We start from the raw sequence: 15,073 nt of genomic DNA on the forward strand, positions 1-15,073 counted from the left end.
TCAGCTGGTAATTCAGAGGTTATTTTCTTTGTGGTTCTGCTTCATAATTTAGCCCCTCATTACTCATACTCCCTGAGCAGAACCTCTTTCTTGATCCTGCCTATGTTACCGGTGCCCAGGTGGACCATAACAACTGGATTTGTTCCCTCCCACTCCAAGTTCCCCTATAACCATGAGGAGATGCCTTTAACCTTAATTGTGCAGGCAATACCGACTTCAGGCCTCATGCTCTTGGCTGCAGAGAATATTATCTATCCACCTAACTATACAGGCCCCCATGACTGCTACATTCCTTTTCACTAACTTGAACGGCCCCCTATACCACAGTACAATGCCAGTTTGCTCATCCTCCCCACAATTCCTGTTCATCCACACAAGCTGCAAGAACCTCAAACCTGGTGGACAGGCACAAGCACCTCCAGTACAACCTCCTAGCTCCCCATACCTACCTCACTGCTAGTCATACTCTCCTGTTCCTAAGGACAAAATCGAAAGTATTTAACCTGAGGAGTGTGACTGCCTCTTGGAACAAAGTGTCCTGGAAACCATCCCTTCCCTCATCCATTGCAATGTCTGAAGCTCGGACTCCAGCTCATCAACTCTGAGCTAAAGTTCCTTGAGCTGCACAGGCTTACTATGGGTGTAGTTGCTGTGAATCACACTGGTGTCCATTAGCTCCCACATGCTACAGCTGCAATGCATCACCTGCTCTGCTATATCGGTTGTATTTTATTAATTAATTAGTGTTTCAGGTTTTGAAATATCTCTTGCCGATTATTTGTGCGTTATTAAGTAGCTTAGCGAAGGGCAGCACGGTGGCACAGTGGTTAGCATTGCTGCCTACGGCGCTGAGGACCCGGGTTCGAATCCCGGCCCTGGGTCACTGTCCGTGTGGAGTTTGCACGTTCTCCCCGTGTCTGCGTGGGTTTCACCCCCACAACCCAAAGATGTGCAGGGTAGGTGGATTGGCCACGCTAAATTGCCCCTTAATTGGAAAAAATAATTGGCTACTCTAAATTTAAAAAAAAAAAGAAAAAAAAAAAAGTAGCTTAGCGATACATTAAATACAGTAGTTATATCTCTCAGTCTTAGTTTGAACTTCAGCCCCACTTCAAAGAAGAAAATATAAAACTCACCAACCAATCACCTACCTTCTCACCTAATTAATGTCTTCGGCATCCGATCTTAAGTCTTGCTGTCTGTCGTTCCCCCTCTCTGACTGCTCCATGTTGTATAAAATTCCAGAACAGCACCTCTTCTCTTACTGCACTGAAATCCTTCAGTCCCAAAATTCCCAAGTTAAGTGTTCTGTTGAAGCTGATCCCTGTCCTATTTACTCCCTGCCTTTGTGCCCGAAAGAACCCACTTAATTTTTGGAGCCTTGTCCATGGCCTGCAAACGAGTGTATGAATGGAAATGGTGATTAATACATTCAAGGGCCTGTCCATTTGTGTAGATGGGGCTGGCTTCCAGTCCAATGTTTTCTAAACCAGAATAAACTTAGGTTGCGCAGAATGTAATTTGTGCTTCCAACTTCCATTATCTTTTGCATAGGTTACACCAATATCAGACAATTTGTGCTCAAATAAATAATGCAACCTAATAGAAATGGGACACTTTCAATGAACAACATTTTTAATACTGGCCGAAATTCTCCGATCGTTGCGATTCACTTTATCGCTGGCAGAGCACCCCAGCCCCCGGGGGTTCCCCGGGGGTTCCCCGGCAGCCTGGGGTGGTAACAACGGGAAATCCCACTGACAAGAGGCGGGAAGATAGAATCCCGCCTCCAGCAGACGGTACGCTGCCGAGAATCACATTAGCTGTTCTCCAGTCCTCTGGCAACTCCCCATGTCTAGTCATTTATTTAAAACATGGGTCAGAGTCCCTGCAGTCTTCTCCCTCACCTACCAGAACGGCAAGATGCTGCTAATGCCAATTAGATTAGAATCAGTCCTTCAGAGTGAAACTGTTCTTCTTCAAACATAATTTTTATACAAAATGAAAAATGAGATTTTGGGTGAAACTGTCAAATTTGAGTATGGATGGACCTTCCAGATGCAACACTGACACGTAAATCTCCATTCATTCATGGAGTTCAGATTTCTTACTGGTACTAATAACTTGAATTTCCCAGGGGGATTATCCAGTCCCAGGGACTCTTAAGTCAAAGTTATTAGCTATCCATGATCAAAGGTATAGTAACATGATGATCATGCTAATAAACAGATGTTCATATGTAACCGAGTTCAGAGTTGATGCCTTGACCATGTACAATTGTATCAGGAACAAAACCTGTAAGTGACTAATTTCCCAATCAATCAACTCACCCTGGTTCTTCTCATTAATTTCTTTCCTGCCCCACATTTTGATAGTTAATGAAATGAATGAAAATGAAAATCACTTATTGTCACGCGTAGGCATCAATGAAGTTACTGTGAAAAGCCCCTAGTCGCCACATTCCGGCGCCTGTTCGGGAATTGAACCGTGTTGCTGGCCTGCCTTGGTCTGCTTTAAAAGCCAGCGATTTAGCCCAGTGTGCTAAATCAGCCCCTGAGACAGTTGAAAGATAGTTTTCATTTTAAGCCAACCTATTTGGCGACTACTGGGCCTTGCAGTAGTTGTTCTGGAAGTGCAACTCTCCCCTTCCCAAACCTTCATCCCCTCACCCATTTACCTCCCTCTGAAAAGGCTACTGTCACAACGGAGCTCATTATGGAAGGAGTCACTCTCTGAACTTGGAAGGGTCATCATTGATTTTTGTGTCTGCTTCCAGAATAGCTGTAAAACAGGACCAAATCTGCCAAGCTGATGGATTGATGTGATTGACAGAGAAGATGATGGATAGATAGCTGCCACAATGTTCCAAGACATTAATTCAATAAGTATTTTATGAATGTTAACAGGGCCCCGAGGTGGAATTGCTGCTTTGAAAAGGCATGTAAATTATTTGTTGCTGTGTTTAATATAATCTTCATATTTAATGCATTGGACATATTGATTATTGTATAATTGATGTCATGCACTTTGTATTGATATGAGTTCCCCCTGGCAACACATAGAAAAATATATTGTGATCCATCTATCTGCCTCGATTAAAATCCTTTGCTTGTTATAATTGTGACAGTTGTTAGTACTTCAATAGTGTGTTTTTTAATATCCAATTTACTTTAAAGAGCTTTTCCAATGCTATAATAGGTAATGTGTGGAACATACCTGCCCAGCCCATCTCTTACTGATACCTTCATCCACATTTTTGTTCCCCTCTTTACTTGACTATTCCAACGCACTTGGCTGGCTTCCCACCTCACCTTCTGGGAACTTGAGCTAATTCAGAACTCTGCTGGCCCTATCCCAACTCACACAGAGTCCCATCCACTGATCACCCCGGTGCTTACTGATATAGTGTTGGCTCCAGGCCCCTCCCCATGCTTCGAATTGAACATCTCTTGAGGTCAAATCCGTCCATGGCCTCCCTTTGTCTCTAACCCTCCCTGCAGCTCTACAATGCTCCAAGAACTCCTACTTTTTCAATTCTTGTCTTTTGTGAAGCCCCCACTTTCTTCACCCCACTATTGGGGTGTGTCACAGGCATCTAGGCTGTAGACTTTGCCAATTCCTCCCCAAATGTCTTTGCCTCTTCACTTCTTCCTTTAAGGTGTTCCTTCCAACCAAATGGGCAGCATGGTAGCATAGTGGTTAGCACAGTTGCTTCACAGCTCCGGCATCCCAGGTTCGATTCCTGGCTTGGATGACTGTCTGAGAGGAGTCTACACGTTGTCCCCGTGTCTGCGTGGGTTTCCTCCGGGTGCTGCGGTTTCCTCGCTCAGTCCAAAGATGTGCCGGTTACGTGGATTGGCCATACTAAATTGCCCTTAGTGTTGAAAAAGGTTGGGTGAGGTTATTGGGTTATGGGGAGTGTGGGCTTATGTAGGGTGCTCTTTCCAAGGGCCGGTGCAGACTCGATGGGCCGAATGGCCTCCTTCTGCACTGTAAATTCTATGAAATTCTTCCACTGACGTGCCCAATTATCTTTATCCCTCAGTGTCAATGTTTGTTTGGTTATGCTCTGTGATGCATTTAAGGATGTTTTCCTAGGCTAAGGGCCAGTTGCTGTTAAATGTTTTATCCATTTCTGGAATTTTTGAACACCTACTATCACCTGTGAAAGCATTGACTTTCCCTGGTTACTCGAGATCTTGCAGCTCAGTATGTCGCACCCCTGCCCCGAAACAAGAAGTTGTTCGTTCAAGTCCCACTCCAGGACCAACTGGCCATGGAAGATAATCTACCTGCTAATCCCTCACACGATTCCCCAAAGTTGAAGATACAAAACAAACCTGTTTGCTCCAAGCTCATGCCATTTGACTTAATTAGATTTAAGAGTAGAAATAAGTTCATTTACTTAAACTGTATTTTTCTCTTCTCTGCAAATAGACGTTAGAGCTTCAAAGCTGGAGGTGTTTTGACGTTTAAGCTTCTGTTACTTTCCTATTCCTCATATGTTTGATTTATTGGCAGTATTGTCAAGTCCTTTAATTACTACTTGATTGAATGGGTTCTGCTGCACTGAAGTAGATTTTCTCTTTGGAAAAAGTACTGGAAAATTGAAAGAGAAACAAAATACTTGCCTGTAAGCCTTATTTTGTCTGTGAATGAAAGAGTCAATAAATGAACAATATACCCGAGTTATGTAAGTGCAATTCACGAACTGGGATGTTTTGCTATATTAAAGATGCTGTACAAATGCAAGTCAACAATGTTGTGTTGAATTCTCAAATTAGGTTTTAATTTTTTTACCATTACGTTTTCCATTAGTAGGGCAGCACGGTGACGCGGTGGTTAGCACTGCTGCATATGGCGTTGAGGACCAGGCTTCGATCCCAGCCCTGGGTCACTGTCCGTGTGGAATTTGCACATTCTCCCCATGTCTGCGTGGGTCCGCCGAGTTCTTCGGCGCCGGTTTTTTGGCGGGCCGGGATCGCGCCGCGCCGGTCGGGGGGCTCCCCCAGCGATTCTCTGGTCCCTGATGGGCTGAGCGGCCGCCCGTTTTCAGCCAGTCCCGCCGGCGTGAATTACACAAGGTCTGTACCGGAGGCACCTGGCTCTGAGGGCGGCCTGCGGAGTCCTCGGGGGTGGGGGGGGGGGGGGGATCGGCCACGAGGGGTGCCCCCACCGTGGCCTGGCCCGCGATCGGGGCCCACCGATCTGCGGGTGAACCTGTGGCATGGGGGCACTCTTTCCCTCCGTGCCGGCCTGTATAAAGCTCCGCAATGGCTGGCGCGGAGAAGAAACCCCCTGCGCATGCGCAGGAATCACGCCAACAATTCTGAGAACACACTGGCGCTCCTGCGCATGCACTAACTTGCGCCGACCGGCGGAGGCCCTTCGGCGCCAGTTGGCACGGCAGCAATCACTCAAGCGCCGGCCTAGCCCCCAAAGGTGCGGACGATTCACGCCACTCTTTGGCGCCGGTACGGCCAGCCCGCTGGATACCGGAGAATCCCAGCCCTGATCTCTCACTACAATAGGGAGTTATGGCAAGCGGAACTCTTGCAAGGCATAGTGATGTCAGGAGGGACCATCTCTTCACTGTACAAAACACGGCCATGTGTGGCCTCGGACACGCATTCCCCGTTCAGGCCCCTTATTCAATGAGAGTCGCGTTGAATAGAGATGTGTTTCTCAGCACTGCAAACGCCGGGAAACACGCGGCTAAACACGCTCGCTAGGGGACTTTGTTCCCTTTTTGGAGGATTACGCCCATTGTATTGTAGAGGTGAAAATCCACAATTGCTGTATGAATGGAGTCACTCAATCCACTCACTATCTTCACTCGTCAGTGCAAATCTTTAGTCACATCATCCTCAAACCCTGTTCCAATATGGCTCAGTGGGAATAAGAGGATGAATGAAAAACTTGAATTGTGTGTGGCTGGGCAATAATCATAGAATTTACAGTGCAGAAGGAGGCCATTCGGCCCATCGAGTCTGCACCGGCTCTTGGAAAGAGCACCCCACCCAAGTTCAACACCTCCACCCTATCCCAATAACCCAGTAACCCCACCCAACACTAAGGGAAATTTTGGACACTAAGGGCAATTTATCATGGCCAATCCACCTAACCTGCACATCTTTGGACTGTGGGAGGAAACCGGAGCACCCGGAGGAAACCCACGCACACACGGGGAGGATGTGCAGACTCCGCACAGGCAGTGACCCAAGCCGGAATTGAACCTGCGACCCTGGAGCTGTGAAGCCATTGTGCTATCCACAATGCTACCGTGCTGCCCTAATGATTGGGTTCCAGCCTGGAGTCCCTGTTTGATTACTTTTGGCATCAGGAAGAAATTTGATTGGATTTTGATCATTCTTAAAATTTTGTTTAGAGGTTAATTAAAACCCTCAGAAGACTAAAGAAAACTGCGGCATATGCAGACCATTGGAAAATGAGGTGGGGAGATGAACAGACTGGATGCCATGGAGTCATAAACCTGCTTGCAATTTTGTTGGACATGATGTGCAAGAGAAATTCGTCCAGAAATATCACATCTTCATAGGTTAACTGGGCCACCCTTGCGCTGTACTTTCTTACCTTTCTGACGCCTTGCTTTAATTCATATTGTCATGCGATTGTTGTGTTTATCGTTGTTTCAGTTCATCCGGGATAGGCTACTATCAATCCTAAAAATAAAGTTTGTAAGTTATTATTATTTCAGAGAGGAAAAAGAGTAATTCTCAAGATTTAAACTTAATTCAAACATGATTAGCGCTAGTAATACTTACCTGTCACTCAAAATTCCATGGTCAGATAGGACTCATTGGTTGTAGAATATTTCTTAAATAGAACAAATATCTAGAAAAAGTGCATTCACTTTCCGTCGCTTGTCATAATATACATCCAGGTATATGATGGAGTGCAGACAGGCAGTGATTGACACACAGGATGACCAGTGAGTACACAGAACACAGCAGCCAATCACCAGACAGGACGCGGCCAGTATAAAGCCAGAGGCCACCAGTTTTCCCGCTCTCTCGGGATCCAGCCTCTGAGACAGACAGAGCTCGCGAGCAGCATCTGGAACAAACACCATGTGGTAGTCTGTTAGTCTGGTCAGGTTAGCCTCAGGTCTCCAGTCAAGTCAGCATAGTGTCAACCCACAGTTAAGCATGTAATATAGTTAGTTGTTCAATAAAATCGTGTTGCATCTCTTCAAGTGTTGGAAGCCTGTCTCTACATTGCATCAAACGCAGTCCACATAGACCCAGCTTACCCAACACATCATCGCTCATAAATATTAAAGAATAATTGGACCTCATTGAACAAATAGCTGTTATCAATTATTATTACAAATTTGGACATTGTTAATCTTTATACGATGAGGTCAGATATTATTAACCATATTGCACAGGAACAGGCGTAGGCCATTCACGCCTCAAGACTGTTACTTCACTCAATGAACTCATGACTGATCTTACTGTAACAGATTATTACTGCCAGCAGAAAAAGCAGAATGACTTGCAGTTGGCAGCATCTGAATTAAAAGAGTTGGTTAACTCTTTAATGCGACCCTTCATCAGCACTGACGTAGAGGGCCTGGGGATGTCTCCCTACAAAGCTGACCAGAGTGCCAAGCAGGACAGGAAGCAGCAGGCACTGTTCAAGGATTTAAAGATGCTTCCTACTTCCAAACCCCTTTTTATATTTATTTGACTTTTATAAAAATTGAAACCTTGACAAGGCATGGTGATGTCAGGAGGGACTATCCCCTCAGATTTGTAACGATCAACTCGGTAGGTATTATTTTCAAAAACCAACTGCGTCCTTCCTTTGATTGCTAATGCAGTGGCTTCTGAAAGCAGAGAAAACAATTGTTGGAGTTTCCCCTGCTCGCACATAAGTAACTGAAGACTCTTTAAGTAAAACTAATTGAAACAGGTCAAAATAGGCCTTCAAACTTTGGTATTTATTTACACAACCAGGGTATATCACAATTTTTAACAGTGGTGAAATGGTTCCTCATAATTGATGACCATAGGAACAGATCCTTGTCCCATAGAGGACATGGTTATTATTATTGGCAGTGGGTCACTAAGTGGGTCCGTTGAGACGTGGGGGGAAGGGGTGGGCTGCAGTTTGTTGATTATGAAGGAGGAAGCAAAGTTGGCCAGCTCATCACACCGAGGTACTCAACAGAGTCCAGGGGAAGGGAGAAAGCAACTTGCTTAGGGATGGTTACAAGTACTGACAGGCTGAAGCTTGCTTATTTAACATGGAGCTGGAAACACTTCTTGAACTGCACAGCAAGGTTAGTGAAAAAACATCAGAACTGCCCTTTTAGCCAATGGACTCCAACAAAAACTGTTGGCTTGGTTGCGAGTCACTGGCAAAAATGGACCTCGACCTGCACCAAACTGCTCCGGGCATTTGCAATTGACTTTTGCAGAGTTGGCCTCAAATAAGTTGTGGGCCCCCAATTTGCATATGCCAAGAGGCTAACATCTTTTTCAGGCACACCTGCTGGATGGCCAACTTGATGCACTGCCTACCTCTGACATGAAATGGCACACCCTGGATCATGAGGCAGCCCTTTTTATGCTCGTAAAACAGGCACTGTGATATCAAATTTCTGCGACCTGGACTCTCCAGAACCTTTTGAAGAAATCAATGATTCCATAAGGACTGACTGGATTTAGTGCACAACCGAAATTTTGTCCTGAGGTTAGATTTTCTTTTGGCAGCCGCAAGGCCAATGAAATGATTTTGCTGCCAGTGATTGGTTGCCAATCAAAGCATGGACTGGACTAGTTGGGGAAGGCAGATTATCCACCATATTCTGAGGACGACACCTTCCGGTTGTTCACGCTGGCGGGATCTCCCTGTCCCGCCGACGGCGCACCTCTGTCGCGGGTTTCCCGACGGCGTGAGGTGGCTTCAATGGCCAGTCCCATTGACAGTGGCAGGACCGGCCAATGGAGGGCTGCCTCCCACCACCGAGACAAACGCTGCGGGAGGCCAGGGAATTTCCCCCTAAATTTCCAGGTTTTAAACGTTAGCAGAGAAAATGCTTCAGTTGATTTGCCAGACAATCTCCTTTCATTGGGTTTAAGAGACTCTTAATAAGCTGTGTCTGCTGCCTGCTGCGTGTCACCTCGGCGCCCTAAGATGCTCCTTCGCCACCACCAGGTTTAACCTCAGCGCCGGGACCCTATTATCAAGAAACTGGGTGCTGAATTCAACAGATTTCTAATCCTAGCAAAAGAGTAGATGCAAGTAAAAAGAAGCATACAGTTTATGCTCACGCCTATTTTTTCACTAAAGCCAGTGAAGACTGGCGTTTTCCATCCCTTTTGTAACAATCTGCTGCTGTATGATTTGTTACTTGTGCTACATCAAGATAAGTAGGGAGTGAACTGGCTCCTTTCTATTCCGCATCCTCAGTTGGTCACAACAAGGTTTAAGTTTATTTTTCGCGAGGATCTGTCTTTTTCAAATCAGTATCTATTCATCCATTTGAGCAGTGAGCAACAAGGAGCCAATCAAACAAGGTTTGAACTTGAGTTAAAGAGCAAATTTATTAACCACTAAACCAAAAATTAAAAACGCGGCATCAAGCATTCAGCCGTCATGTAGTCATTTGAACACGTCCCCACACACACATTGTTCTTTGATTGTCCTTGAGGCATAGATTTTAAATGTTGTGGCCAATTTAGGTTAGGTAACTTCTTGAATGTGGTCAGATGTCAAACAACACATATTCCAAAACGTAGAGAGAGTGTGTGGTGGTGGTGGTTGGGGGGGGGGGGGGGGGGGGGGGGGGAGAGAGAGAGAGAGAGAGAGAGAGAGAGAGCACAGCTTTCAACCTGTTTCCTCTGCTGAAAACATTCTTGCAATCTTTTTGCACTGACTGCAGCTTCGCCTGTTATACTTCACCCATTGCGTATTTCCAAAGTGTTTTGAGTGGATCTGTCTGTGGCAACCATTGTTTCACTGTCCAGCTCTTGGCATTTTTCTGTCCCTTCCGTAGACAGTGTCAGGTTTTGATAGCTCTCTCTGAATGATAGGAAATGTCCATCTCTACACTTTCCCCTGAGGGTATCTTGTTTAAGTAGTTTGTTCGGTCACATTTCAAAGTGCTAAATTTTCAGTCAGTTGAGAGTTTAAATCATGTTTTCAAAAATAAATGGGCATAACCTTGTGACAATTGCTAAGCAATGAGGGCAGCATGGTAGCTCAATGGTTAGCACTGTTGCTTCACAGCGCTAGGGTCCCAGGTTTGATTCCTGGCTCGGGTCACTGTCTGTGTGGAGTCTGCATGTTCTCCCCGTGTCTGCGTGGGTTTCCTCCGGGCGCTCCGGTTTCTTTCCACAAGTCACGAAAGATGTGCTTGTTAGGTGAATTGGACATTCTGAATTCTCCCTCCGTGTATCCGAGCCAATGCCGGAGTGCGACGACTAGGGGATTTTCACAGTAACTTCATTGCAGTGTTAATGTAAGCCTACTTGTGATACTAATAAAGATTATTATTATTACATCTGAATATTACCTGGTATTTGTTATCCAAGGGACCCTGAGCATTTAACCTGACCTTGAGGGGTGCTTTGTTTGCAATCTTTCTGTTTCAATTGGAACTCTGTATTGGGGTAACACTTATTAATAGGTTTCTTAAACTTTTGCTGATGCTTGCAATTGGTGATCTACCATCAAGGTCCACTAAGCTCTGACCTCTGACCAATATCCACTAACCTCCACTAATCTCTTTCCAGCTCGCTAGTACCGTACAACCGTCCATTCATTCAGCTATTATGATTATTCAGTTACCTCTCTATAGTCATCTGTTCAGTCAGAAATGTCATCAGCAATGTGGCAGGGTAAGGCAGGACTTCCATCTGTCCATGTGACCCTATACTTACCCGGACAAATTTCCCAGTGTCTGCCTTATGTACATTGGCGAGGCAGGTTCCTGATGCCATTCAGCAAGCACGTTAATGCTTTTCTTCCTACTGTACCTCTTCAGCACTTCTCCTGACCTCGTGAACACCTTGCTTTTAAACTACCATGCAGGCAAGTCAGTAACTTGTCAGGTGATTCAGGGATTAAACATCAGGAAGACTTGAAACAACTGTTTTTGGCACTGACTAACACATCTCACATTATCCACCCCTAGGTGCCCACTTAGACTGAATCAGACTGTGTGCCTGGCGGTCTTCATTTCACTGAGACTTAACCTTGAAGCCCCATAACTTCTCCAATACTCAGACCATGTATTTCTGGCTCCACAACATTGTTTAGATTTACCTTTTCCTTACCCCACTTCCATACAAATTCTTACCCATTTGTTTACCACCTCCAGCCTCAATTTCAATGCCCCCTTGCCAGTCTTTGAACCTCCGGCCTCAATAGATTCTGCAACATCCCGACCTTTACTGCATACATCCTGCAGTGAGCCGCTCTCATCCACAAACATTTGCATTAGCTCCCCATCTCTAAATTGATTCATTCTAAAATCCTTGTCCTCATCTACAGATCTTTCCATTGCCTGATGCTGACTTAATTCTACAACCTCCTCTAGACTTAGTGTTCCTTCCACATCTTCTGACTTTGCCGTCCTGGGCAGCTCCACTTGCTTCACTCCACTTTTGCTGGAAGGACCTTCAGCCAGCTGAACTCTTCTCTTTCCACCTCGCTCCTCAAACTAGTCTTCTTCTTTATCCTCTTCTCAAAAAACATTTTCAAAACATACCTCCTTATTAAACCTGGAATTTCTCCCTACTAAACTGGAGAAAGGTTGAGTACCTTTTTAAAAAATTTGTTTATGGGATTTAGGGGTTGCTGGCATCCAGACTTTCGCTGCTGCTAGCATTTATTGCCCATCCCTGAGGCCATTTACGAGTCAGCCACGTTGCTGTGGGTCTACAGTCACATGTAGACTGGACCAGGTAAGCACATTAGTGAACCAGATGGATTTTTGTGACAACCGACAATGGTCTCATTAGACTTTTAATTTCAGATTTTTAATTAAATTCAAACTACACCATCTGCCCTGGCAGGATTCAAACCCAGGTCCCCAGAGCCTTATCCTGGATTACTAGTTCAGCGACAATACCATTACGCACTGCCTCCCCCTCCTCCTTTACTTCTCTGATGGGACAGTTGGGGTGTTTAATTACAAGCTGCAATCTTAGAATCCCCTACAGACCCATTGAGTCAGCACCGGCCCTCTTAATGGGCACCCCACCTAGGCCCACACCCTCGCAACTCCGTAACCCCACCTAACCTGCACATCTTTGGACACGAAGGGACAATTTTAGCATGGCCAATCCACCTAACCTGCACATCTTTGGACTGTGGGAGGAAACCAGAACACTCAGAGGAAGCCCACACAGACACAGAGAGAACGTGCAAACTCCACACAGACCACCCAAGGCCGGAATTGAACCCAGGACTCTGGTGTTATGAGGCAGCAGAGCTAACCACTGTGCCACCCTGCTACCCCAAAGTTATTGTTGTTTTTGCACAGGCTCCTCTATTATTACCTAACTTCATAGTGAATTCAGAATAAAGGGGCGGGATCTACCCATGTGGAAACAAGGTCCCATAGCGCGCAATTAGCCGGGTGTTTCTGGTCGTTCTGAGTGTCAAGAAACAGCACTATATTGAAAAACCATTTGAGTAGATCTGGGCCTCAGCGGGGAGCACGCAGTCGATGCCGCACTTAGTTCCATTTTCTGCACTGCAGAGCTCCACTCGCTGGACCTCCTCAGTGCAGGTAGAAATCGGGACCGCGTTTAATAATGGCGTCCCGAACTCTCGACCCCCCCGACATGACCCATGAACCTCCCCAAGCCACAACTGACCTATAAGGGCGTCCACAGCCCTACCCACAACCCCTGCACCTTGGCAGTGCCAGCCTGTCACACTGGTGGTGCCCTGCCAGCTGACATTGCCACCAAGGCAACTTAGCAGTACCAGATTGGAAGTGCCAGGGTGCCACCCTGCCCAAAGGGGCAGCACCTGGGCATGTCCAATCCCCTGGAAGAGCCCCGTGAGTACCATTCCATCTAGTCCCCATTTGTGGAGACCAACACTGAACAGCGCTCACCCAAGGTCTCCAAGGCAAGGGGGTTAGACCCCATGCCTTGGATAAATCTTGGGGATGCATATAGAGTGAGACTAGCTGTCCCAGTGTAAAATGCAGGTTTGCCAAAAAATGATCCCGCTCACATTGGATTCACATCACGACGTCTAGCGAGACTGCGTTACATCTCCTAGCACCTACCAGCCACGCTGCATTTCGGGCGCAATGCGACCTTTGCCATTGGTGAAGCATGTTGAAGGCTGAGATGGATGGATTTTTAATCAGTAAGAGAATCAGGGTTATGGGAATAAGGCGGGAAAGTGGGGTTGAGGATGATCATGTCAGGTCAGCTATGATCTCATTGAATGGCGGAGCAGATTCGATGGACCAAATGGCGTACTTTTGCTCGAATCTCTCATGGTCTTATTCTGCTTGGAGAAGTGGAGGTCGAGGAGAGGTTTCTGATGTGTTCAAAATCGGGGCAATCTGGACAAAGTAGAAAGAGAGAGACTGTTCCCATTGGCAGAAGAGTCGGGAACTGAAGAAAACCGATCTGAAGTAACTTCCAACAAAACCAAAGGCAACATAAAGAAAACCATTTTCAAGCAGGGCATGGCTAGGATTTGGGATGCACTGACCGACAGTGTGCTAGAGACAAATTCAATTGTGGCTTTCAAAAGGGAATGGAATAATTCTTTAAAGACATAAAAGCTAGCAAGGTTACAAGAAAATGGTCGGCTGGGGCGGGATGGGGAAGAGTAGTACTGAGTAGCTCTTAGTGCTATGGGTGCACGGTGGTACAGTGGTTAGCACTGCTGCCTAACAGCGCCAGGGAACTGGGTTCAATCCCAGCCTTGAGTGACTTGTCTGTGTGGAGTTTGCACTTTCTCCCTGTGTCTGCGTGGGTTTCGTTCAGGTGCTCCGGTTTCCTCCCAGAGTCCAAAGATGTGCAGGCCAGGTGGATTGGCAATGCTATATTGCCTCTTAGTGCCCAAAAGGTTAGGTGGGGTCATGGGGATGAGGCTGGGAAGTGGGCTTAGTTAGGGTGCTCTTTCTGAGAGTCGGTGCAGATTCGATGGGCCGAATGGCCTCCCTTTTTCTTCGGGAGAGATTCTATGATGCAAGAGAGCCAACACGCATGTGATGGCCCCAATGTCGTCCTTCTGTGCTGTTACCATTCTATGAACCTGGGATTCAATTCTCCTGCCTTCTTTGTTACATAACACGACTTAACCTTTTGGGTGTTTTTCAGGGCCTATTTCAAAAGTTTAAACATGGAAGAGGGGTATAGGGGGTTAATCATTTTAATACATTCAGCAACTGACACTTCAGGAAAAAAACACCGATAACATAAATGGGACCAGTACCCCTACCTGGACAAATGTCAGTAACAGCTCTATCACCAACAACAGTCCTATGCCTGTGGAAACACATTGGGGATTGTTACAATTTTCACTCAGTGAAGCATCACTGACAGCTGGTCATGGACACATGGAAACTGAGTGGGTGTAACCAGTCTGACAGGCTCTGCCATTGTGACTGCTATAGTGACATACGACTTTTAAATGGCAATGGCTGTCTCACCAGGAACAAACATTAAACAAAACCTTTCCTGCCTATGTAAAAGCTACTTACACAGCACCATTCAGAAGTCAACATCTTAACAACAGAACCGTCCGATTGATGACTCATGGCCCATGTCTGTTCTAGGTCGGCATTGTTCAATCATGTTGTCCTTTTGTGGCTTGTATTTTTAGGTTTAGTGGCCGTAACCTTTCCTTTAATGTTTTTGTGGGTATGCTGTACTCATCAACATGTTGAATCCCAGAGCTAGTAATGGGAGACTCCACTTAAATGCGTACCGTGCCTACCTCAAGCCCAGTGAGACACGGAGCAAGGTCTCTCTATTCTGCCTCAAGAATACACCTCAGCATTCACCTCCTCGTTCTGAATATTTATGACATTCTTCCATTTCAAATCAAAACCATTATGTGA

At 46.0% G+C, this 15,073-nt stretch overlaps 1 protein-coding gene across 5 annotated transcripts in view; it reads right to left on the bottom strand.

Moving 5' to 3' along the window:
* Positions 1–14,560, bottom strand: part of LOC119953850 — a 40,284-nt gene extending 25,724 nt beyond the window's left edge. For 2 of the 5 annotated variants that reach the window (XM_038778419.1, XM_038778415.1), the window contains exons 1-3: positions 14,452–14,560; positions 6,595–6,683; positions 4,406–4,599 (exon numbers count right to left, since the gene is read on the bottom strand). The gene's annotated coding sequence lies outside the window, so the exon portion shown is untranslated. Of the gene's footprint in view, positions 1–4,405; positions 4,600–6,594; positions 6,684–6,785; positions 7,103–14,451 lie in introns of those variants that run through there. The other 3 variants (XM_038778417.1, XM_038778416.1, XM_038778418.1) reach the window with 3 other exon arrangements.
* Between the last annotated feature and the right edge of the window lie 513 nt (positions 14,561–15,073).

Source organism: Scyliorhinus canicula, chromosome 19 (assembly GCF_902713615.1).
Source record: "Scyliorhinus canicula chromosome 19, sScyCan1.1, whole genome shotgun sequence".
Lineage (NCBI taxonomy): Eukaryota > Metazoa > Chordata > Chondrichthyes > Carcharhiniformes > Scyliorhinidae > Scyliorhinus > Scyliorhinus canicula.